At 36.8% G+C, this 23,341-nt stretch overlaps 10 non-coding genes across 10 annotated transcripts; all 10 read right to left on the bottom strand.

Moving 5' to 3' along the window:
* Positions 1-233: 233 nt before the first annotated feature.
* TRNAM-CAU (transfer RNA methionine (anticodon CAU)) lies at positions 234-305 on the bottom strand. The gene has a single exon. It is a non-coding gene; the product is annotated as a tRNA-Met (tRNA).
* Positions 306-1,400: 1,095 nt separating this feature from the next.
* On the bottom strand, positions 1,401-1,472 carry TRNAM-CAU (transfer RNA methionine (anticodon CAU)). Its single transcript has one exon. It is a non-coding gene; the product is annotated as a tRNA-Met (tRNA).
* A 1,094-nt stretch (positions 1,473-2,566) lies between these two features.
* Positions 2,567-2,638, bottom strand: TRNAM-CAU (transfer RNA methionine (anticodon CAU)). The gene has a single exon. It is a non-coding gene; the product is annotated as a tRNA-Met (tRNA).
* Positions 2,639-3,733: 1,095 nt separating this feature from the next.
* TRNAM-CAU (transfer RNA methionine (anticodon CAU)) lies at positions 3,734-3,805 on the bottom strand. The gene has a single exon. It is a non-coding gene; the product is annotated as a tRNA-Met (tRNA).
* A 2,256-nt stretch (positions 3,806-6,061) lies between these two features.
* Positions 6,062-6,133, bottom strand: TRNAM-CAU (transfer RNA methionine (anticodon CAU)). The gene has a single exon. It is a non-coding gene; the product is annotated as a tRNA-Met (tRNA).
* A 4,590-nt stretch (positions 6,134-10,723) lies between these two features.
* Positions 10,724-10,795, bottom strand: TRNAM-CAU (transfer RNA methionine (anticodon CAU)). Its single transcript has one exon. It is a non-coding gene; the product is annotated as a tRNA-Met (tRNA).
* A 1,095-nt stretch (positions 10,796-11,890) lies between these two features.
* Positions 11,891-11,962, bottom strand: TRNAM-CAU (transfer RNA methionine (anticodon CAU)). The gene has a single exon. It is a non-coding gene; the product is annotated as a tRNA-Met (tRNA).
* A 4,783-nt stretch (positions 11,963-16,745) lies between these two features.
* TRNAM-CAU (transfer RNA methionine (anticodon CAU)) lies at positions 16,746-16,817 on the bottom strand. The gene has a single exon. It is a non-coding gene; the product is annotated as a tRNA-Met (tRNA).
* Positions 16,818-17,912: 1,095 nt separating this feature from the next.
* On the bottom strand, positions 17,913-17,984 carry TRNAM-CAU (transfer RNA methionine (anticodon CAU)). The gene has a single exon. It is a non-coding gene; the product is annotated as a tRNA-Met (tRNA).
* A 3,616-nt stretch (positions 17,985-21,600) lies between these two features.
* Positions 21,601-21,672, bottom strand: TRNAM-CAU (transfer RNA methionine (anticodon CAU)). Its single transcript has one exon. It is a non-coding gene; the product is annotated as a tRNA-Met (tRNA).
* Between the last annotated feature and the right edge of the window lie 1,669 nt (positions 21,673-23,341).

The raw sequence follows: 23,341 nt of genomic DNA, 5'->3' as shown, positions 1-23,341 counted from the left end.
ATTGTACATTTTGCATTGCTCTTCTGGTGACAATGTAGCTTGTTTTTGTCAATTACCATTTCAGTAATAGGGTAAAGAAAATTAAGTGGATTTCTGAAAGAAAACAATGCTGTCAATATACTATTAAAACAAATTAAAATGTTAAAAGTTATTGTACTTTAGGTAAAAATAAAAGAGTCAAAATATCAATCCCAGTTTTGGAAGAATTTAATTAACAAAAAAATAAGTGCACATAGCAGAGGATGGTTTCGATCCATCGACCTCTGGGTTATGGGCCCAGCACGCTTCCGCTGCGCCACTCTGCTGCTCATGTAAGTTTAAGAGATCCTGAAGTACTCCTTCATCATGTGAAAGTACCAATGTGTTTCTTCATTGGTCAATGGAAGAAAAATCTTGCAAAACTCTCCAGATTATTGCCTTTTTAACCTTTTTCTAGGAAACTTTCTAGATGAATGCTTTTTAGCCTTTGTCAGTACAAGCTTTTGCAAGCTGTCTCTGTGGTGCAATCTGTTAGCGCGTTCGGCTGTTAACCGAAAGGTTGGTGGTTTAATCCCACCCAGGGACGTAATTGACCGTGTGATCAAATTTTGGTGATCTTTAAGTAGACATGTCAAAATTTCAAACCACCTTTTATAGTGTAGGGTATCTGGCCTTCTCTGATGCAATCAGAGTCAGATTTGATGAAGTCATTTTATAAAAAACAGGAAGCACAATTTAGCATGGGGTTGCAGAGAAAAAAAATTATGCAGGCAGAGAAATCCAATTGAGTGATTAATCAGCTCTCCATTTTATGGCTTTATTTTTATGCTAACACATTTGCTCTCTGAAAAGTGTCCACAAAGCCAAGTCTCTGATTAACACCTTTGTAGGAATGGTTTTTCACCTATTACTGATTAAAACTTGCTTCATTGGAAAGGCAGCAAGATGCATCCTCATTACAATGTCCACTGAAATAATACAGGTTGACACCAGGAAACATAAACCTCACTGCATCCTTGCTGCTTTCTCAAGTGGGAATCTGTTTAATGTGAAAACCAGGTGATATCTAATCAGCACACAGGTAAGAAATTAAGAAAATCTTTCTTTAAGTGTGAAGATGTTTCTCACAAAATCGTTGCCCCAATGCATCATTGAAATTCAAGCTGGAAAGATGATTTTGAAATATCAATTGTACATTTTGCATTGCTCTTCTGGTGACAATATAGCTTGTTTTTGTCAATTACCATTTCAGTAATAGGGTAAAGAAAATTAAGTGGATTTCTGAAAGAAAACAATGCTGTCAATATACTATTAAAACAAATTAAAATGTTAAAAGTTATTGTACTTTAAGTAAAAATAAAAGAGTCAAAATATCAATCCCAGTTTTGGAAGAATTTAATTAACCAAAAAATAAGTGCACATAGCAGAGGATGGTTTCGATCCATCGACCTCTGGGTTATGGGCCCAGCACGCTTCCGCTGCGCCACTCTGCTGCTCATGTTAGTGTCAGAGATCCTGAAGTACTCACTCATCATGTGAAAGTACCAATGTGTTTCTTCGTTGGTCAATGGAAGAAAAATCTTGCAAAACTCTCCAGATTATTGCCTTTTTAACCTTTTTCTAGGAAACTTTCTAGATGAATGCTTTTTAGCCTTTGTCAGTACATGCTTTTGCAAGCTGTCTCTGTGGCGCAATCGGTAAGCGCATTCAGCTGTTAACCTAAAGGTTGGTGGTTCAATCCCACCCAGGAATGTTATTGACCGTGTGATCAAATTTTGATGATCTTTAAGTAGACAAGTCAAAATTTCAAACCACCTCTTATAGTGTAGGGTACCTGGCCTTCTCTGATGCAATCAGAGTCAGATTTGATGAAGTCATTTTATAAAAAACAGGAAGCACAATTTAGCATGGGGTTGCAGAGAAAAAAATTATGCAGGCAGAGAAATCCAATTGAGTGATTAATCAGCTCTCCATTTTATGGCTTTATTTTTATGCTAACACATTTGCTCTCTGAAAAGTGTCCACAAAGCCAAGTCTCTGATTAACACCTTTGTAGGAATGGTTTTTCACCTATTACTGATTAAAACTTGCTTCATTGGAAAGGCAGCAAGATGCATCCTCATTACAATGTCCACTGAAATAATACAGATTGACACCGGAAAACATAAACCGAACTGCATCCTTGCTGCTTTCTCAAGTGGGAATCTGTTTAATGTGAAAACCAGGTGATATCTAATCAGCACACAGGTAAGAAGTTAAGAAAATCTTTCTTTAAGGGTGAAGATGTTTCTCACAAAATCGTTGCCCCAATGCATCATTGAAATTCAAGCTGGAAAGATGATTTTGAAATATCAATTGTACATTTTGCATTGCTCTTCTGGTGACAATGTAGCTTGTTTTTGTCAATTACCATTTCAGTAATAGGGTAAAGAAAATTAAGTGGATTTCTGAAAGAAAACAATGCTGTCAATATACTATTAAAACAAATTAAAATGTTAAAAGTTATTGTACTTTAGGTAAAAATAAAAGAGTCAAAATATCAATCCCAGTTTTGGAAGAATTTAATTAACAAAAAAATAAGTGCACATAGCAGAGGATGGTTTCGATCCATCGACCTCTGGGTTATGGGCCCAGCACGCTTCCGCTGCGCCACTCTGCTGCTCATGTAAGTTTAAGAGATCCTGAAGTACTCCTTCATCATGTGAAAGTACCAATGTGTTTCTTCATTGGTCAATGGAAGAAAAATCTTGCAAAACTCTCCAGATTATTGCCTTTTTAACCTTTTTCTAGGAAACTTTCTAGATGAATGCTTTTTAGCCTTTGTCAGTACAAGCTTTTGCAAGCTGTCTCTGTGGTGCAATCTGTTAGCGCGTTCGGCTGTTAACCGAAAGGTTGGTGGTTTAATCCCACCCAGGGACGTAATTGACCGTGTGATCAAATTTTGGTGATCTTTAAGTAGACATGTCAAAATTTCAAACCACCTTTTATAGTGTAGGGTATCTGGCCTTCTCTGATGCAATCAGAGTCAGATTTGATGAAGTCATTTTATAAAAAACAGGAAGCACAATTTAGCATGGGGTTGCAGAGAAAAAAAATTATGCAGGCAGAGAAATCCAATTGAGTGATTAATCAGCTCTCCATTTTATGGCTTTATTTTTATGCTAACACATTTGCTCTCTGAAAAGTGTCCACAAAGCCAAGTCTCTGATTAACACCTTTGTAGGAATGGTTTTTCACCTATTACTGATTAAAACTTGCTTCATTGGAAAGGCAGCAAGATGCATCCTCATTACAATGTCCACTGAAATAATACAGGTTGACACCAGGAAACATAAACCTCACTGCATCCTTGCTGCTTTCTCAAGTGGGAATCTGTTTAATGTGAAAACCAGGTGATATCTAATCAGCACACAGGTAAGAAATTAAGAAAATCTTTCTTTAAGTGTGAAGATGTTTCTCACAAAATCGTTGCCCCAATGCATCATTGAAATTCAAGCTGGAAAGATGATTTTGAAATATCAATTGTACATTTTGCATTGCTCTTCTGGTGACAATATAGCTTGTTTTTGTCAATTACCATTTCAGTAATAGGGTAAAGAAAATTAAGTGGATTTCTGAAAGAAAACAATGCTGTCAATATACTATTAAAACAAATTAAAATGTTAAAAGTTATTGTACTTTAAGTAAAAATAAAAGAGTCAAAATATCAATCCCAGTTTTGGAAGAATTTAATTAACCAAAATATAAGTGCACATAGCAGAGGATGGTTTCGATCCATCGACCTCTGGGTTATGGGCCCAGCACGCTTCCGCTGCGCCACTCTGCTGCTCATGTTAGTGTCAGAGATCCTGAAGTACTCACTCATCATGTGAAAGTACCAATGTGTTTCTTCGTTGGTCAATGGAAGAAAAATCTTGCAAAACTCTCCAGATTATTGCCTTTTTAACCTTTTTCTAGGAAACTTTCTAGATGAATGCTTTTTAGCCTTTGTCAGTACATGCTTTTGCAAGCTGTCTCTGTGGCGCAATCGGTAAGCGCATTCAGCTGTTAACCTAAAGGTTGGTGGTTCAATCCCACCCAGGAATGTTATTGACCGTGTGATCAAATTTTGGTGATCTTTAAGTAGACAAGTCAAAATTTCAAACCACCTCTTATAGTGTAGGGTATCTGGCCTTCTCTGATGCAATCAGAGTCAGATTTGATGAAGTCATTTTATAAAAAACAGGAAGCACAATTTAGCATGGGGTTGCAGAGAAAAAAAATTATGCAGGCAGAGAAATCCAATTGAGTGATTAATCAGCTCTCCATTTTATGGCTTTATTTTTATGCTAACACATTTGCTCTCTGAAAAGTGTCCACAAAGCCAAGTCTCTGATTAACACCTTTGTAGGAATGGTTTTTCACCTATTACTGATTAAAACTTGCTTCATTGGAAAGGCAGCAAGATGCATCCTCATTACAATGTCCACTGAAATAATACAGGTTGACACCAGGAAACATAAACCTCACTGCATCCTTGCTGCTTTCTCAAGTGGAAATCTGTTTAATGTGAAAACCAGGTGATATCTAATCAGCACACAGGTAAGAAGTTAAGAAAATCTTTCTTTAAGGGTGAAGATGTTTCTCACAAAATCGTTGCCCCAATGCATCATTGAAATTCAAGCTGGAAAGATGATTTTGAAATATCAATTGTACATTTTGCATTGCTCTTCTGGTGACAATGTAGCTTGTTTTTGTCAATTACCATTTCAGTAATAGGGTAAAGAAAATTAAGTGGATTTCTGAAAGAAAACAATGCTGTCAATATACTATTAAAACAAATTAAAATGTTAAAAGTTATTGTACTTTAAGTAAAAATAAAAGAGTCAAAATATCAATCCCAGTTTTGGAAGAATTTAATTAACAAAAAAATAAGTGCACATAGCAGAGGATGGTTTCGATCCATTGACCTCTGGGTTATGGGCCCAGCACGCTTCTGCTGCGCCACTCTGCTGCTCATGTTAGTGTCAGAGATCCTGAAGTACTCACTCATCATGTGAAAGTACCAATGTGTTTCTTCGTTGGTCAATGGAAGAAAAATCTTGCAAAACTCTCCAGATTATTGCCTTTTTAACCTTTTTCTAGGAAACTTTCTAGATGAATGCTTTTTAGCCTTTGTCAGTACATGCTTTTGCAAGCTGTCTCTGTGGCGCAATCGGTAAGCGCATTCGGCTGTTAACCTAAAGGTTGGTGGTTCTATCCCACCAAGGGATGTTATTGACCGTGTGACCAAGTTTTGGTGATCTTTAAGTAGACAAGTCAAAATTTCAAACCACCTCTTATAGTGTAGGGTACCTGGCCTTCTCAGATGCGGTCAGATTTGATTAAGTAATTTTATAAAAAACAGGAAGCACAATTTAGCATGGGGTTGCAGAGAAAAAAAATTATGCAGGCAGAGAAATCCAATTGAGTGATTAATCAGCTCTCCATTTTATGGCTTTATTTTTATGCTAACACATTTGCTCTCTGAAAAGTGTCCACAAAGCAAAGTCTCTGATTAACACCTTTGTAGGAATGGTTTTTCACCTATTACTGATTAAAACTTGCTTCATTGGAAAGGCAGCAAGATGCATCCTCATTACAATGTCCACTGAAATAATACAGGTTGACACCAGGAAACATAAACCTCACTGCATCCTTGCTGCTTTCTCAAGTGGGAATCTGTTTAATGTGAAAACCAGGTGATATCTAATCAGCACACAGGTAAGTAGTTAAGAAAATCTTTATTTAAGGGTGAAGATGTTTCTCACAAAATCGTTGCCCCAATGCATCATTGAAATTCAAGCTGGAAAGATGATTTTGAAATATCAATTGTACATTTTGCATTGCTCTTCTGGTGACAATGTAGCTTGTTTTTGTCAATTACCATTTCAGTAATAGGGTAAAGAAAATTAAGTGGATTTCTGAAAGAAAACAATGCTGTCAATATACTATTAAAACAAATTAAAATGTTAAAAGTTATTGTACTTTAGGTAAAAATAAAAGAGTCAAAATATCAATCCCAGTTTTGGAAGAATTTAATTAACAAAAAAATAAGTGCACATAGCAGAGGATGGTTTCGATCCATCGACCTCTGGGTTATGGGCCCAGCACGCTTCCGCTGCGCCACTCTGCTGGTCATGTAATAGTAAGAGATCCTGAAGTACTCCTTCATCATGTGAAAGTACCAATGTGTTTCTTCATTGGTCAATGGAAGAAAAATCTTGCAAAACTCTCCAGATTATTGCCTTTTTAACCTTTTTCTAGGAAACTTTCTAGATGAATGCTTTTTAGCCTTTGTCAGTACAAGCTTTTGCAAGCTGTCTCTGTGGTGCAATCTGTGAGCGCATTCGGCTGTTAACCGAAAGGTTGGTGGTTCAATCCTACCCAGGGAAGTAACTGACCTTGTGATCAAATTTTGGTGATCTTTAAGTAGACAAGTCAAAATTTCAAACCACCTCTTATAGTGTAGGGTACCTGGCCTTCTCTGATGCAATCAGAGTCAGATTTGATTAAGTCATTTTATAAAAAACAGGAAGCAAAATTTAGCATGGGGTTGCAGAGAAAAAAAATTATGCAGGCAGAGAAATCCAATTGAGTGATTAATCAGCTCTCCATTTTATGGCTTTATTTTTATGCTAACACATTTGCTCTCTGAAAAGTGTCCACAAAGCCAAGTCTCTGATTAACACCTTTGTAGGAATGGTTTTTCACCTATTACTGATTAAAACTTGCTTCATTGGAAAGGCAGCAAGATGCATCCTCATTACAATGTCCACTGAAATAATACAGGTTGACACCAGGAAACATAAACCTCACTGCATCCTTGCTGCTTTCTCAAGTGGAAATCTGTTTAATGTGAAAACCAGGTGATATCTAATCAGCACACAGGTAAGAAGTTAAGAAAATCTTTCTTTAAGGGTGAAGATGTTTCTCACAAAATCGTTGCCCCAATGCATCATTGAAATTCAAGCTGGAAAGATGATTTTGAAATATCAATTGTACATTTTGCATTGCTCTTCTGGTGACAATGTAGCTTGTTTTTGTCAATTACCATTTCAGTAATAGGGTAAAGAAAATTAAGTGGATTTCTGAAAGAAAACAATGCTGTCAATATACTATTAAAACAAATTAAAATGTTAAAAGTTATTGTACTTTAAGTAAAAATAAAAGAGTCAAAATATCAATCACAGTTTTGGAAGAATTTAATTAACAAAAAAATAAGTGCACATAGCAGAGGATGGTTTCGATCCATTTACCTCTGGGTTATGGGCCCAGCACGCTTCCGCTGCGCCACTCTGCTGCTCATGTTAGTGTCAGAGATCCTGAAGTACTCACTCATCATGTGAAAGTACCAATGTGTTTCTTCGTTGGTCAATGGAAGAAAAATCTTGCAAAACTCTCCAGATTATTGCCTTTTTAACCTTTTTCTAGGAAACTTTCTAGATGATTGCTTTTTAGCCTTTGTCAGTACATGCTTTTGCAAGCTGTCTCTGGGGCGAAATCGGTAAGCGCATTCGGCTGTTAACCTAAAGGTTGGTGGTTCTATCCCACCCAGGGATGTTATTGACCGTGTGATCAAGTTTTGGTGATCTTTAAGTAGACAAGTCAAAATTTCAAACCACCTCTTATAGTGTAGGGTACCTGGCCTTCTCTGATGCAGTCAGATTTGATTAAGTCATTTTATAAAAAACAGGAAGCACAATTTAGCATGGGGTTGCAGAGAAAAAAAATTATGCAGGCAGAGAAATCCAATTGAGTGATTAATCAGCTCTCCATTTTATGGCTTTATTTTTATGCTAACACATTTGCTCTCTGAAAAGTGTCCACAAAGCCAAGTCTCTGATTAACACCTTTGTAGGAATGGTTTTTCACCTATTACTGATTAAAACTTGCTTCATTGGAAAGGCAGCAAGATGCATCCTCATTACAATGTCCACTGAAATAATACAGGTTGACACCAGGAAACATAAACCTCACTGCATCCTTGCTGCTTTCTCAAGTGGGAATCTGTTTAATGTGAAAACCAGGTGATATCTAATCAGCACACAGGTAAGAAGTTAAGAAAATCTTTATTTAAGGGTGAAGATGTTTCTCACAAAATCGTTGCCCCAATGCATCATTGAAATTCAAGCTGGAAAGATGATTTTGAAATATCAATTGTACATTTTGCATTGCTCTTCTGGTGACAATGTAGCTTGTTTTTGTCAATTACCATTTCAGTAATAGGGTAAAGAAAATTAAGTGGATTTCTGACAGAAAACAATGCTGTCAATATACTATTAAAACAAATTAAAATGTTAAAAGTTATTGTACTTTAGGTAAAAATAAAAGAGTCAAAATATCAATCCCAGTTTTGGAAGAATTTAATTATCAAAAAAATAAGTGCACATAGCAGAGGATGGTTTCGATCCATCGACCTCTGGGTTATGGGCCCAGCACACTTCCGCTGCGCCACTCTGCTGGTCATGTAATAGTAAGAGATCCTGAAGTACTCCTTCATCATGTGAAAGTACCAATGTGTTTCTTCATTGGTGAATGGAAGAAAAATCTTGCAAAACTCTCCAGATTATTGCCTTTTTAACCTTTTTCTAGGAAACTTTCTAGATGAATGCTTTTTAGCCTTTGTCAGTACAAGCTTTTGCAAGCTGTCTCTGTGGTGCAATCTGTGAGCGCGTTCGGCTGTTAACCGAAAGGTTGGTGGTTTAATCCCACCCAGGGACGTAATTGACCGTGTGATCAAATTTTGGTGATCTTTAAGTAGACAAGTCAAAATTTCAAACCACCTCTTATAGTGTAGGGTATCTGGCCTTCTCTGATGCAATCAGAGTCAGATTTGATTAAGTCATTTTATAAAAAACAGGAAGCACAATTTAGCATGGGGTTGCAGAGAAAAAAAATTATGCAAGCAGAGAAATCCAATTGAGTGATTAATCAGCTCTCCATTTTATGGCTTTATTTTTATGCTAACACATTTGCTCTCTGAAAAGTGTCCACAAAGCCAAGTCTCTGATTAACACCTTTGTAGGAATGGTTTTTCACCTATTACTGATTAAAACTTGCTTCATTGGAAAGGCAGCAAGATGCATCCTCATTACAATGTCCACTGAAATAATACAGGTTGACACCAGGAAACATAAACCTCACTGCATCCTTGCTGCTTTCTCAAGTGGGAATCTGTTTAATGTGAAAACCAGGTGATATCTAATCAGCACACAGGTAAGAAGTTAAGAAAATCTTTCTTTAAGGGTGAAGATGTTTCTCACAAAATCGTTGCCCCAATGCATCATTGAAATTCAAGCTGGAAAGATGATTTTGAAATATCAATTGTACATTTTGCATTGCTCTTCTGGTGACAATATAGCTTGTTTTTGTCAATTACCATTTCAGTAATAGGGTAAAGAAAATTAAGTGGATTTCTGAAAGAAAACAATGCTGTCAATATACTATTAAAACAAATTAAAATGTTAAAAGTTATTGTACTTTAAGTAAAAATAAAAGAGTCAAAATATCAATCCCAGTTTTGGAAGAATTTAATTAACCAAAAAATAAGTGCACATAGCAGAGGATGGTTTCGATCCATCAACCTCTGGGTTATGGGCCCAGCACGCTTCCGCTGCGCCACTCGGCTGCTCATGTTAGTGTCAGAGATCCTGAAGTACTCACTCATCATGTGAAAGTTCCAATGTGTTTCTTCGTTGGTCAATGGAAGAAAAATCTTGCAAAACTCTCCAGATTATTGCCTTTTTAATCTTTTTCTAGGAAACTTTCTGGATGAATGCTTTTTAGCCTTTGTCAGTACATGCTTTTGCAAGCTGTCTCTGTGGCGAAATCGGTTAGCGCATTCTCCTGTTAACCGAAAGGTTGGTGGTTCAATCCTACCCAGGGAAGTAACTGACCTTGTGATCAAATTTTGGTGATCTTTAAGTAGACAAGTCAAAATTTCAAACCACCTCTTATAGTGTAGGGTACCTGGCCTTCTCTGATGCAATCAGAGTCAGATTTGATTAAGTCATTTTATAAAAAACAGGAAGCACAATTTAGCATGGGGTTGCAGAGAAAAAAAATTATGCAGGCAGAGAAATCCAATTGAGTGATTAATCAGCTCTCCATTTTATGGCTTTATTTTTATGCTAACACATTTGCTCTCTGAAAAGTGTCCACAAAGCCAAGTCTCTGATTAACACCTTTGTAGGAATGGTTTTTCACCTATTACTGATTAAAACTTGCTTCATTGGAAAGGCAGCAAGATGCATCCTCATTACAATGTCCACTGAAATAATACAGGTTGACACCAGGAAACATAAACCTCACTGCATCCTTGCTGCTTTCTCAAGTGGGAATCTGTTTAATGTGAAAACCAGGTGATATCTAATCAGCACACAGGTAAGAAGTTAAGAAAATCTTTCTTTAAGTGTGAAGATGTTTCTCACAAAATCGTTGCCCCAATGCATCATTGAAATTCAAGCTGGAAAGATGATTTTGAAATATCAATTGTACATTTTGCATTGCTCTTCTGGTGACAATGTAGCTTGTTTTTGTCAATTACCATTTCAGTAATAGGGTAAAGAAAATTAAGTGGATTTCTGAAAGAAAACAATGCTGTCAATATACTATTAAAACAAATTAAAATGTTAAAAGTTACTGTACTTTAGGTAAAAATAAAAGAGTCAAAATATCAATCCCAGTTTTGGAAGAATTTAATTAACAAAAAAATAAGTGCACATAGCAGAGGATGGTTTCGATCCATCGACCTCTGGGTTATGGGCCCAGCACGCTTCCGCTGCGCCACTCTGCTGCTCATGTAAGTGTCAGAGATCCTGAAGTATCTCACTCATCATGTGAAAGTACCAATGTGTTTCTTAGTTGGTCAATGGAAGAAAAATCTTGCAAAACTCTCCAGATTATTGCCTTTTTAACCTTTTTCTAGGAAACTTTCTAGATGAATGCTTTTTAGCCTTTGTCAGTACATGCTTTTGCAAGCTGTCTCTGTGGCGCAATCGGTAAGCGCATTCGGCTGTTAACCTAAAGGTTGGTGGTTCAATCCCACCCCGGAATGTTATTGACCGTGTGATCAAATTTTGGTGATCTTTAAGTAGACAAGTCAAAATTTCAAACCACCTCTTATAGTGTAGGGTACCTGGCCTTCTCTGATGCAATCAGAGTCAGATTTGATGAAGTCATTTTATAAAAAACAGGAAGCACAATTTAGCATGGGGTTGCAGAGAAAAAAATTATGCAGGCAGAGAAATCCAATTGAGTGATTAATCAGCTCTCCATTTTATGGCTTTATTTTTATGCTAACACATTTGCTCTCTGAAAAGTGTCCACAAAGCCAAGTCTCTGATTAACACCTTTGTAGGAATGGTTTTTCACCTATTACTGATTAAAACTTGCTTCATTGGAAAGGCAGCAAGATGCATCCTCATTACAATGTCCACTGAAATAATACAGGTTGACACCAGGAAACATAAACCTAACTGCATCCTTGCTGCTTTCTCTAGTGGGAATCTGTTTAATGTGAAAACCAGGTGATATCTAATCAGCACACAGGTAAGAAGTTAAGAAAATCTTTCTTTAAGGGTGAAGATGTTTCTCACAAAATCGTTGCCCCAATGCATCATTGAAATTCAAGCTGGAAAGATGATTTTGAAATATCAATTGTACATTTTGCATTGCTCTTCTGGTGACAATGTAGCTTGTTTTTGTCAATTACCATTTCAGTAATAGGGTAAAGAAAATTAAGTGGATTTCTGAAAGAAAACAATGCTGTCAATATACTATTAAAACAAATTAAAATGTTAAAAGTTACTGTACTTTAGGTAAAAATAAAAGAGTCAAAATATCAATCCCAGTTTTGGAAGAATTTAATTAACAAAAAAATAAGTGCACATAGCAGAGGATGGTTTCGATCCATCGACCTCTGGGTTATGGGCCCAGCACGCTTCCGCTGCGCCACTCTGCTGCTCATGTAAGTTTAAGAGATCCTGAAGTACTCCTTCATCATGTGAAAGTACCAATGTGTTTCTTCATTGGTCAATGGAAGAAAAATCTTGCAAAACTCTCCAGATTATTGCCTTTTTAACCTTTTTCTAGGAAACTTTCTAGATGAATGCTTTTTAGCCTTTGTCAGTACATGCTTTTGCAAGCTGTCTCTGTGGCGCAATCGGTAAGCGCATTCAGCTGTTAACCTAAAGTTTGGTGGTTCAATCCCACCCAGGAATGTTATTGACCGTGTGATCAAATTTTGGTGATCTTTAAGTAGACAAGTCAAAATTTCAAACCACCTCTTATAGTGTAGGGCAGGCATTCCCAACCGCGGTCCTCAAGGCACACCAACAGTGCAGGTTTTAGTGATATCCAGGCTTCAGCACAGATGGTTAAATCAAAATAACTGAGCTACTAATTAAGTCACCTGTGTTCAAGCCTGGATATCACTAATACCAGGACTGTTAGTGTGCCTTGAGGACCGTGGTTGGGAAACACTGGTGTAGGGTATCTGGCCTTCTCTGATGCAATCAGAGTCAGATTTGATGAAGTCATTTTATAAAAAACAGGAAGCACAATTTAGCATGGGGTTGCAGAGAAAAAAAATTATGCAGGCAGAGAAATCCAATTGAGTGATTAATCAGCTCTCCATTTTATGGCTTTATTTTTATGCTAACACATTTGCTCTCTGAAAAGTGTCCACAAAGCCAAGTCTCTGATTAACACCTTTGTAGGAATGGTTTTTCACCTATTACTGATTAAAACTTGCTTCATTGGAAAGGCAGCAAGATGCATCCTCATTACAATGTCCACTGAAATAATACAGGTTGACACCAGGAAACATAAACCTCACTGCATCCTTGCTGCTTTCTCAAGTGGAAATCTGTTTAATGTGAAAACCAGGTGATATCTAATCAGCACACAGGTAAGAAGTTAAGAAAATCTTTCTTTAAGGGTGAAGATGTTTCTCACAAAATCGTTGCCCCAATGCATCATTGAAATTCAATCTGGAAAGATGATTTTGAAATATCAATTGTACATTTTGCATTGCTCTTCTGGTGACAATGTAGCTTGTTTTTGTCAATTACCATTTCAGTAATAGGGTAAAGAAAATTAAGTGGATTTCTGAAAGAAAACAATGCTGTCAATATACTATTAAAACAAATTAAAATGTTAAAAGTTATTGTACTTTAAGTAAAAATAAAAGAGTCAAAATATCAATCCCAGTTTTGGAAGAATTTAATTAACAAAAAAATAAGTGCACATAGCAGAGGATGGTTTCGATCCATTGACCTCTGGGTTATGGGCCCAGCACGCTTCCGCTGCGCCACTCTGCTGCTCATGTTAGTGTCAGAGATCCTGAAGTACTCACTCATCATGTGAAAGTACCAATGTGTTTCTTCGTTGGTCAATGGAAGAAAAATCTTGCAAAACTCTCCAGATTATTGCCTTTTTAACCTTTTTCTAGGAAACTTTCTAGATGAATGCTTTTTAGCCTTTGTCAGTACATGCTTTTGCAAGCTGTCTCTGTTGCGCAATCGGTAAGCGCATTCGGCTGTTAACCTAAAGGTTGGTGGTTCTATCCCACCCAGGGATGTTATTGACCGTGTGATCAAGTTTTGGTGATCTTTAAGTAGACAAGTCAAAATTTCAAACCACCTCTTATAGTGTAGGGTACCTGGCCTTCTCTGATGCAGTCAGATTTGATTAAGTCATTTTATAAAAAACAGGAAGCACAATTTAGCATGGGGTTGCAGAGAAAAAAAATTATGCAGGCAGAGAAATCCAATTGAGTGATTAATCATCTCTCCATTTTATGGCTTTATTTTTATGCTAACACATTTGCTCTCTGAAAAGTGTCCACAAAGCCAAGTCTCTGATTAACACCTTTGTAGGAATGGTTTTTCACCTATTACTGATTAAAACTTGCTTCATTGGAAAGGCAGCAAGATGCATCCTCATTACAATGTCCACTGAAATAATACAGGTTGACACCAGGAAACATAAACCTCACTGCATCCTTGCTGCTTTCTCAAGTGGGAATCTGTTTAATGTGAAAACCAGGTGATATCTAATCAGCACACAGGTAAGAAGTTAAGAAAATCTTTATTTAAGGGTGAAGATGTTTCTCACAAAATCGTTGCCCCAATGCATCATTGAAATTCAAGCTGGAAAGATGATTTTGAAATATCAATTGTACATTTTGCATTGCTCTTCTGGTGACAATGTAGCTTGTTTTTGTCAATTACCATTTCAGTAATAGGGTAAAGAAAATTAAGTGGATTTCTGACAGAAAACAATGCTGTCAATATACTATTAAAACAAATTAAAATGTTAAAAGTTATTGTACTTTAGGTAAAAATAAAAGAGTCAAAATATCAATCCCAGTTTTGGAAGAATTTAATTATCAAAAAAATAAGTGCACATAGCAGAGGATGGTTTCGATCCATCGACCTCTGGGTTATGGGCCCAGCACACTTCCGCTGCGCCACTCTGCTGGTCATGTAATAGTAAGAGATCCTGAAGTACTCCTTCATCATGTGAAAGTACCAATGTGTTTCTTCATTGGTGAATGGAAGAAAAATCTTGCAAAACTCTCCAGATTATTGCCTTTTTAACCTTTTTCTAGGAAACTTTCTAGATGAATGCTTTTTAGCCTTTGTCAGTACAAGCTTTTGCAAGCTGTCTCTGTGGTGCAATCTGTGAGCGCGTTCGGCTGTTAACCGAAAGGTTGGTGGTTTAATCCCACCCAGGGACGTAATTGACCGTGTGATCAAATTTTGGTGATCTTTAAGTAGACAAGTCAAAATTTCAAACCACCTCTTATAGTGTAGGGTATCTGGCCTTCTCTGATGCAATCAGAGTCAGATTTGATTAAGTCATTTTATAAAAAACAGGAAGCACAATTTAGCATGGGGTTGCAGAGAAAAAAAATTATGCAAGCAGAGAAATCCAATTGAGTGATTAATCAGCTCTCCATTTTATGGCTTTATTTTTATGCTAACACATTTGCTCTCTGAAAAGTGTCCACAAAGCCAAGTCTCTGATTAACACCTTTGTAGGAATGGTTTTTCACCTATTACTGATTAAAACTTGCTTCATTGGAAAGGCAGCAAGATGCATCCTCATTACAATGTCCACTGAAATAATACAGGTTGACACCAGGAAACATAAACCTCACTGCATCCTTGCTGCTTTCTCAAGTGGGAATCTGTTTAATGTGAAAACCAGGTGATATCTAATCAGCACACAGGTAAGAAGTTAAGAAAATCTTTCTTTAAGGGTGAAGATGTTTCTCACAAAATCGTTGCCCCAATGCATCATTGAAATTCAAGCTGGAAAGATGATTTTGAAATATCAATTGTACATTTTGCATTGCTCTTCTGGTGACAATATAGCTTGTTTTTGTCAATTACCATTTCAGTAATAGGGTAAAGAAAATTAAGTGGATTTCTGAAAGAAAACAATGCTGTCAATATACTATTAAAACAAATTAAAATGTTAAAAGTTATTGTACTTTAAGTAAAAATAAAAGAGTCAAAATATCAATCCCAGTTTTGGAAGAATTTAATTAACCAAAAAATAAGTGCACATAGCAGAGGATGGTTTCGATCCATCAACCTCTGGGTTATGGGCCCAGCACGCTTCCGCTGCGCCACTCGGCTGCTCATGTTAGTGTCAGAGATCCTGAAGTACTCACTCATCATGTGAAAGTTCCAATGTGTTTCTTCGTTGGTCAATGGAAGAAAAATCTTGCAAAACTCTCCAGATTATTGCCTTTTTAATCTTTTTCTAGGAAACTTTCTGGATGAATGCTTTTTAGCCTTTGTCAGTACATGCTTTTGCAAGCTGTCTCTGTGGCGAAATCGGTTAGCGCATTCTCCTGTTAACCGAAAGGTTGGTGGTTCAATCCTACCCAGGGAAGTAACTGACCTTGTGATCAAATTTTGGTGATCTTTAAGTAGACAAGTCAAAATTTCAAACCACCTCTTATAGTGTAGGGTACCTGGCCTTCTCTGATGCAATCAGAGTCAGATTTGATTAAGTCATTTTATAAAAAACAGGAAGCACAATTTAGCATGGGGTTGCAGAGAAAAAAAATTATGCAGGCAGAGAAATCCAATTGAGTGATTAATCAGCTCTCCATTTTATGGCTTTATTTTTATGCTAACACATTTGCTCTCTGAAAAGTGTCCACAAAGCCAAGTCTCTGATTAACACCTTTGTAGGAATGGTTTTTCACCTATTACTGATTAAAACTTGCTTCATTGGAAAGGCAGCAAGATGCATCCTCATTACAATGTCCACTGAAATAATACAGGTTGACACCAGGAAACATAAACCTCACTGCATCCTTGCTGCTTTCTCAAGTGGGAATCTGTTTAATGTGAAAACCAGGTGATATCTAATCAGCACACAGGTAAGAAGTTAAGAAAATCTTTCTTTAAGTGTGAAGATGTTTCTCACAAAATCGTTGCCCCAATGCATCATTGAAATTCAAGCTGGAAAGATGATTTTGAAATATCAATTGTACATTTTGCATTGCTCTTCTGGTGACAATGTAGCTTGTTTTTGTCAATTACCATTTCAGTAATAGGGTAAAGAAAATTAAGTGGATTTCTGAAAGAAAACAATGCTGTCAATATACTATTAAAACAAATTAAAATGTTAAAAGTTACTGTACTTTAGGTAAAAATAAAAGAGTCAAAATATCAATCCCAGTTTTGGAAGAATTTAATTAACAAAAAAATAAGTGCACATAGCAGAGGATGGTTTCGATCCATCGACCTCTGGGTTATGGGCCCAGCACGCTTCCGCTGCGCCACTCTGCTGCTCATGTAAGTGTCAGAGATCCTGAAGTATCTCACTCATCATGTGAAAGTACCAATGTGTTTCTTAGTTGGTCAATGGAAGAAAAATCTTGCAAAACTCTCCAGATTATTGCCTTTTTAACCTTTTTCTAGGAAACTTTCTAGATGAATGCTTTTTAGCCTTTGTCAGTACATGCTTTTGCAAGCTGTCTCTGTGGCGCAATCGGTAAGCGCATTCGGCTGTTAACCTAAAGGTTGGTGGTTCAATCCCACCCCGGAATGTTATTGACCGTGTGATCAAATTTTGGTGATCTTTAAGTAGACAAGTCAAAATTTCAAACCACCTCTTATAGTGTAGGGTACCTGGCCTTCTCTGATGCAATCAGAGTCAGATTTGATGAAGTCATTTTATAAAAAACAGGAAGCACAATTTAGCATGGGGTTGCAGAGAAAAAAATTATGCAGGCAGAGAAATCCAATTGAGTGATTAATCAGCTCTCCATTTTATGGCTTTATTTTTATGCTAACACATTTGCTCTCTGAAAAGTGTCCACAAAGCCAAGTCTCTGATTAACACCTTTGTAGGAATGGTTTTTCACCTATTACTGATTAAAACTTGCTTCATTGGAAAGGCAGCAAGATGCATCCTCATTACAATGTCCACTGAAATAATACAGGTTGACACCAGGAAACATAAACCTAACTGCATCCTTGCTGCTTTCTCTAGTGGGAATCTGTTTAATGTGAAAACCAGGTGATATCTAATCAGCACACAGGTAAGAAGTTAAGAAAATCTTTCTTTAAGGGTGAAGATGTTTCTCACAAAATCGTTGCCCCAATGCATCATTGAAATTCAAGCTGGAAAGATGATTTTGAAATATCAATTGTACATTTTGCATTGCTCTTCTGGTGACAATGTAGCTTGTTTTTGTCAATTACCATTTCAGTAATAGGGTAAAGAAAATTAAGTGGATTTCTGAAAGAAAACAATGCTGTCAATATACTATTAAAACAAATTAAAATGTTAAAAGTTACTGTACTTTAGGTAAAAATAAAAGAGTCAAAATATCAATCCCAGTTTTGGAAGAATTTAATTAACAAAAAAATAAGTGCACATAGCAGAGGATGGTTTCGATCCATCGACCTCTGGGTTATGGGCCCAGCACGCTTCCGCTGCGCCACTCTGCTGCTCATGTAAGTTTAAGAGATCCTGAAGTACTCCTTCATCATGTGAAAGTACCAATGTGTTTCTTCATTGGTCAATGGAAGAAAAATCTTGCAAAACTCTCCAGATTATTGCCTTTTTAACCTTTTTCTAGGAAACTTTCTAGATGAATGCTTTTTAGCCTTTGTCAGTACATGCTTTTGCAAGCTGTCTCTGTGGCGCAATCGGTAAGCGCATTCAGCTGTTAACCTAAAGTTTGGTGGTTCAATCCCACCCAGGAATGTTATTGACCGTGTGATCAAATTTTGGTGATCTTTAAGTAGACAAGTCAAAATTTCAAACCACCTCTTATAGTGTAGGGCAGGCATTCCCAACCGCGGTCCTCAAGGCACACCAACAGTGCAGGTTTTAGTGATATCCAGGCTTCAGCACAGATGGTTAAATCAAAATAACTGAGCTACTAATTAAGTCACCTGTGTTCAAGCCTGGATATCACTAATACCAGGACTGTTAGTGTGCCTTGAGGACCGTGGTTGGGAAACACTGGTGTAGGGTATCTGGCCTTCTCTGATGCAATCAGAGTCAGATTTGATGAAGTCATTTTATAAAAAACAGGAAGCACAATTTAGCATGGGGTTGCAGAGAAAAAAAATTATGCAGGCAGAGAAATCCAATTGAGTGATTAATCAGCTCTCCATTTTATGGCTTTATTTTTATGCTAACACATTTGCTCTCTGAAAAGTGTCCACAAAGCCAAGTCTCTGATTAACACCTTTGTAGGAATGGTTTTTCACCTATTACTGATTAAAACTTGCTTCATTGGAAAGGCAGCAAGATGCATCCTCATTACAATGTCCACTGAAATAATACAGGTTGACACCAGGAAACATAAACCTCACTGCATCCTTGCTGCTTTCTCAAGTGGAAATCTGTTTAATGTGAAAACCAGGTGATATCTAATCAGCACACAGGTAAGAAGTTAAGAAAATCTTTCTTTAAGGGTGAAGATGTTTCTCACAAAATCGTTGCCCCAATGCATCATTGAAATTCAATCTGGAAAGATGATTTTGAAATATCAATTGTACATTTTGCATTGCTCTTCTGGTGACAATGTAGCTTGTTTTTGTCAATTACCATTTCAGTAATAGGGTAAAGAAAATTAAGTGGATTTCTGAAAGAAAACAATGCTGTCAATATACTATTAAAACAAATTAAAATGTTAAAAGTTATTGTACTTTAAGTAAAAATAAAAGAGTCAAAATATCAATCCCAGTTTTGGAAGAATTTAATTAACAAAAAAATAAGTGCACATAGCAGAGGATGGTTTCGATCCATTGACCTCTGGGTTATGGGCCCAGCACGCTTCCGCTGCGCCACTCTGCTGCTCATGTTAGTGTCAGAGATCCTGAAGTACTCACTCATCATGTGAAAGTACCAATGTGTTTCTTCGTTGGTCAATGGAAGAAAAATCTTGCAAAACTCTCCAGATTATTGCCTTTTTAACCTTTTTCTAGGAAACTTTCTAGATGAATGCTTTTTAGCCTTTGTCAGTACATGCTTTTGCAAGCTGTCTCTGTTGCGCAATCGGTAAGCGCATTCGGCTGTTAACCTAAAGGTTGGTGGTTCTATCCCACCCAGGGATGTTATTGACCGTGTGATCAAGTTTTGGTGATCTTTAAGTAGACAAGTCAAAATTTCAAACCACCTCTTATAGTGTAGGGTACCTGGCCTTCTCTGATGCAGTCAGATTTGATTAAGTCATTTTATAAAAAACAGGAAGCACAATTTAGCATGGGGTTGCAGAGAAAAAAAATTATGCAGGCAGAGAAATCCAATTGAGTGATTAATCATCTCTCCATTTTATGGCTTTATTTTTATGCTAACACATTTGCTCTCTGAAAAGTGTCCACAAAGCCAAGTCTCTGATTAACACCTTTGTAGGAATGGTTTTTCACCTATTACTGATTAAAACTTGCTTCATTGGAAAGGCAGCAAGATGCATCCTCATTACAATGTCCACTGAAATAATACAGGTTGACACCAGGAAACATAAACCTCACTGCATCCTTGCTGCTTTCTCAAGTGGGAATCTGTTTAATGTGAAAACCAGGTGATATCTAATCAGCACACAGGTAAGAAGTTAAGAAAATCTTTATTTAAGGGTGAAGATGTTTCTCACAAAATCGTTGCCCCAATGCATCATTGAAATTCAAGCTGGAAAGATGATTTTGAAATATCAATTGTACATTTTGCATTGCTCTTCTGGTGACAATGTAGCTTGTTTTTGTCAATTACCATTTCAGTAATAGGGTAAAGAAAATTAAGTGGATTTCTGAAAGAAAACAATGCTGTCAATATACTATTAAAACAAATTAAAATGTTAAAAGTTATTGTACTTTAGGTAAAAATAAAAGAGTCAAAATATCAATCCCAGTTTTGGAAGAATTTAATTAACAAAAAAATAAGTGCACATAGCAGAGGATGGTTTCGATTCATCGACCTCTGGGTTATGGGCCCAGCACGCTTCCGCTGCGCCCCTCTGCTGGTCATGTAATAGTAAGAGATCCTGAAGTACTCCTTCATCATGTGAAAGTACCAATGTGTTTCTTCATTGGTCAATGGAAGAAAAATCTTGCAAAACTCTCCAGATTATTGCCTTTTTAACCTTTTTCTAGGAAACTTTCTAGATGAATGCTTTTTAGCCTTTGTCAGTACAAGCTTTTGCAAGCTGTCTCTGTGGTGCAATCTGTGAGCGCGTTCGGCTGTTAACCGAAAGGTTGGTGGTTTAATCCCACCCAGGGACGTAATTGACCGTGTGATCAAATTTTGGTGATCTTTAAGTAGACAAGTCAAAATTTCAAACCACCTCTTATAGTGTAGGGTATCTGGCCTTCTCTGATGCAATCAGAGTCAGATTTGATTAAGTCATTTTATAAAAAACAGGAAGCACAATTTAGCATGGGGTTGCAGAGAAAAAAAATTATGCAGGCAGAGAAATCCAATTGAGTGATTAATCAGCTCTCCATTTTATGGCTTTATTTTTATGCTAACACATTTGCTCTCTGAAAAGTGTCCACAAAGTCAAGTCTCTGATTAACACCTTTGTAGGAATGGTTTTTCACCTATTACTGATTAAAACTTGCTTCATTGGAAAGGCAGCAAGATGCATCCTCATTACAATGTCCACTGAAATAATACAGGTTGACACCAGGAAACATAAACCTCACTGCATCCTTGCTGCTTTCTCAAGTGGGAATCTGTTTAATGTGAAAACCAGGTGATATCTAATCAGCACACAGGTAAGAAGTTAAGAAAATCTTTCTTTAAGGGTGAAGATGTTTCTCACAAAATCGTTGCCCCAATGCATCATTGAAATTCAAGCTGGAAAGATGATTTTGAAATATCAATTGTACATTTTGCATTGCTCTTCTGGTGACAATATAGCTTGTTTTTGTCAATTACCATTTCAGTAATAGGGTAAAGAAAATTAAGTGGATTTCTGAAAGAAAACAATGCTGTCAATATACTATTAAAACAAATTAAAATGTTAAAAGTTATTGTACTTTAAGTAAAAATAAAAGAGTCAAAATATCAATCCCAGTTTTGGAAGAATTTAATTAACCAAAAAATAAGTGCACATAGCAGAGGATGGTTTCGATCCATCAACCTCTGGGTTATGGGCCCAGCACGCTTCCGCTGCGCCACTCTGCTGCTCATGTTAGTGTCAGAGATCCTGAAGTACTCACTCATCATGTGAAAGTTCCAATGTGTTTCTTCGTTGGTCAATGGAAGAAAAATCTTGCAAAACTCTCCAGATTATTGCCTTTTTAATCTTTTTCTAGGAAACTTTCTAGATGAATGCTTTTTAGCCTTTGTCAGTACATGCTTTTGCAAGCTGTCTCTGTGGCGCAATCGGTTAGCGCATTCTCCTGTTAACCGAAAGGTTGGTGGTTCAATCCTACCCAGGGAAGTAACTGACCTTGTGATCAAATTTTGGTGATCTTTAAGTAGACAAGTCAAAATTTCAAACCACCTCTTATAGTGTAGGGTACCTGGCCTTCTCTGATGCAGTCAGATTTGATTAAGTCATTTTATAAAAAACAGGAAGCACAATTTAGCATGGGGTTGCAGAGAAAAAAAATTATGCAGGCAGAGAAATCCAATTGAGTGATTAATCATCTCTCCATTTTATGGCTTTATTTTTATGCTAACACATTTGCTCTCTGAAAAGTGTCCACAAAGCCAAGTCTCTGATTAACACCTTTGTAGGAATGGTTTTTCACCTATTACTGATTAAAACTTGCTTCATTGGAAAGGCAGCAAGATGCATCCTCATTACAATGTCCACTGAAATAATACAGGTTGACACCAGGAAACATAAACCTCACTGCATCCTTGCTGCTTTCTCAAGTGGGAATCTGTTTAATGTGAAAACCAGGTGATATCTAATCAGCACACAGGTAAGAAGTTAAGAAAATCTTTATTTAAGGGTGAAGATGTTTCTCACAAAATCGTTGCCCCAATGCATCATTGAAATTCAAGCTGGAAAGATGATTTTGAAATATCAATTGTACATTTTGCATTGCTCTTCTGGTGACAATGTAGCTTGTTTTTGTCAATTACCATTTCAGTAATAGGGTAAAGAAAATTAAGTGGATTTCTGAAAGAAAACAATGCTGTCAATATACTATTAAAACAAATTAAAATGTTAAAAGTTATTGTACTTTAGGTAAAAATAAAAGAGTCAAAATATCAATCCCAGTTTTGGAAGAATTTAATTAACAAAAAAATAAGTGCACATAGCAGAGGATGGTTTCGATTCATCGACCTCTGGGTTATGGGCCCAGCACGCTTCCGCTGCGCCCCTCTGCTGGTCATGTAATAGTAAGAGATCCTGAAGTACTCCTTCATCATGTGAAAGTACCAATGTGTTTCTTCATTGGTCAATGGAAGAAAAATCTTGCAAAACTCTCCAGATTATTGCCTTTTTAACCTTTTTCTAGGAAACTTTCTAGATGAATGCTTTTTAGCCTTTGTCAGTACAAGCTTTTGCAAGCTGTCTCTGTGGTGCAATCTGTGAGCGCGTTCGGCTGTTAACCGAAAGGTTGGTGGTTTAATCCCACCCAGGGACGTAATTGACCGTGTGATCAAATTTTGGTGATCTTTAAGTAGACAAGTCAAAATTTCAAACCACCTCTTATAGTGTAGGGTATCTGGCCTTCTCTGATGCAATCAGAGTCAGATTTGATTAAGTCATTTTATAAAAAACAGGAAGCACAATTTAGCATGGGGTTGCAGAGAAAAAAAATTATGCAGGCAGAGAAATCCAATTGAGTGATTAATCAGCTCTCCATTTTATGGCTTTATTTTTATGCTAACA

Source organism: Pseudophryne corroboree, chromosome 4, assembly GCF_028390025.1.
Source record: "Pseudophryne corroboree isolate aPseCor3 chromosome 4, aPseCor3.hap2, whole genome shotgun sequence".
Classification (NCBI taxonomy): Eukaryota; Metazoa; Chordata; class Amphibia; order Anura; family Myobatrachidae; genus Pseudophryne; species Pseudophryne corroboree.
Note: the sequence above shows the minus strand (reverse complement) of the source record. Positions and strands in the feature narration are given on the sequence as shown.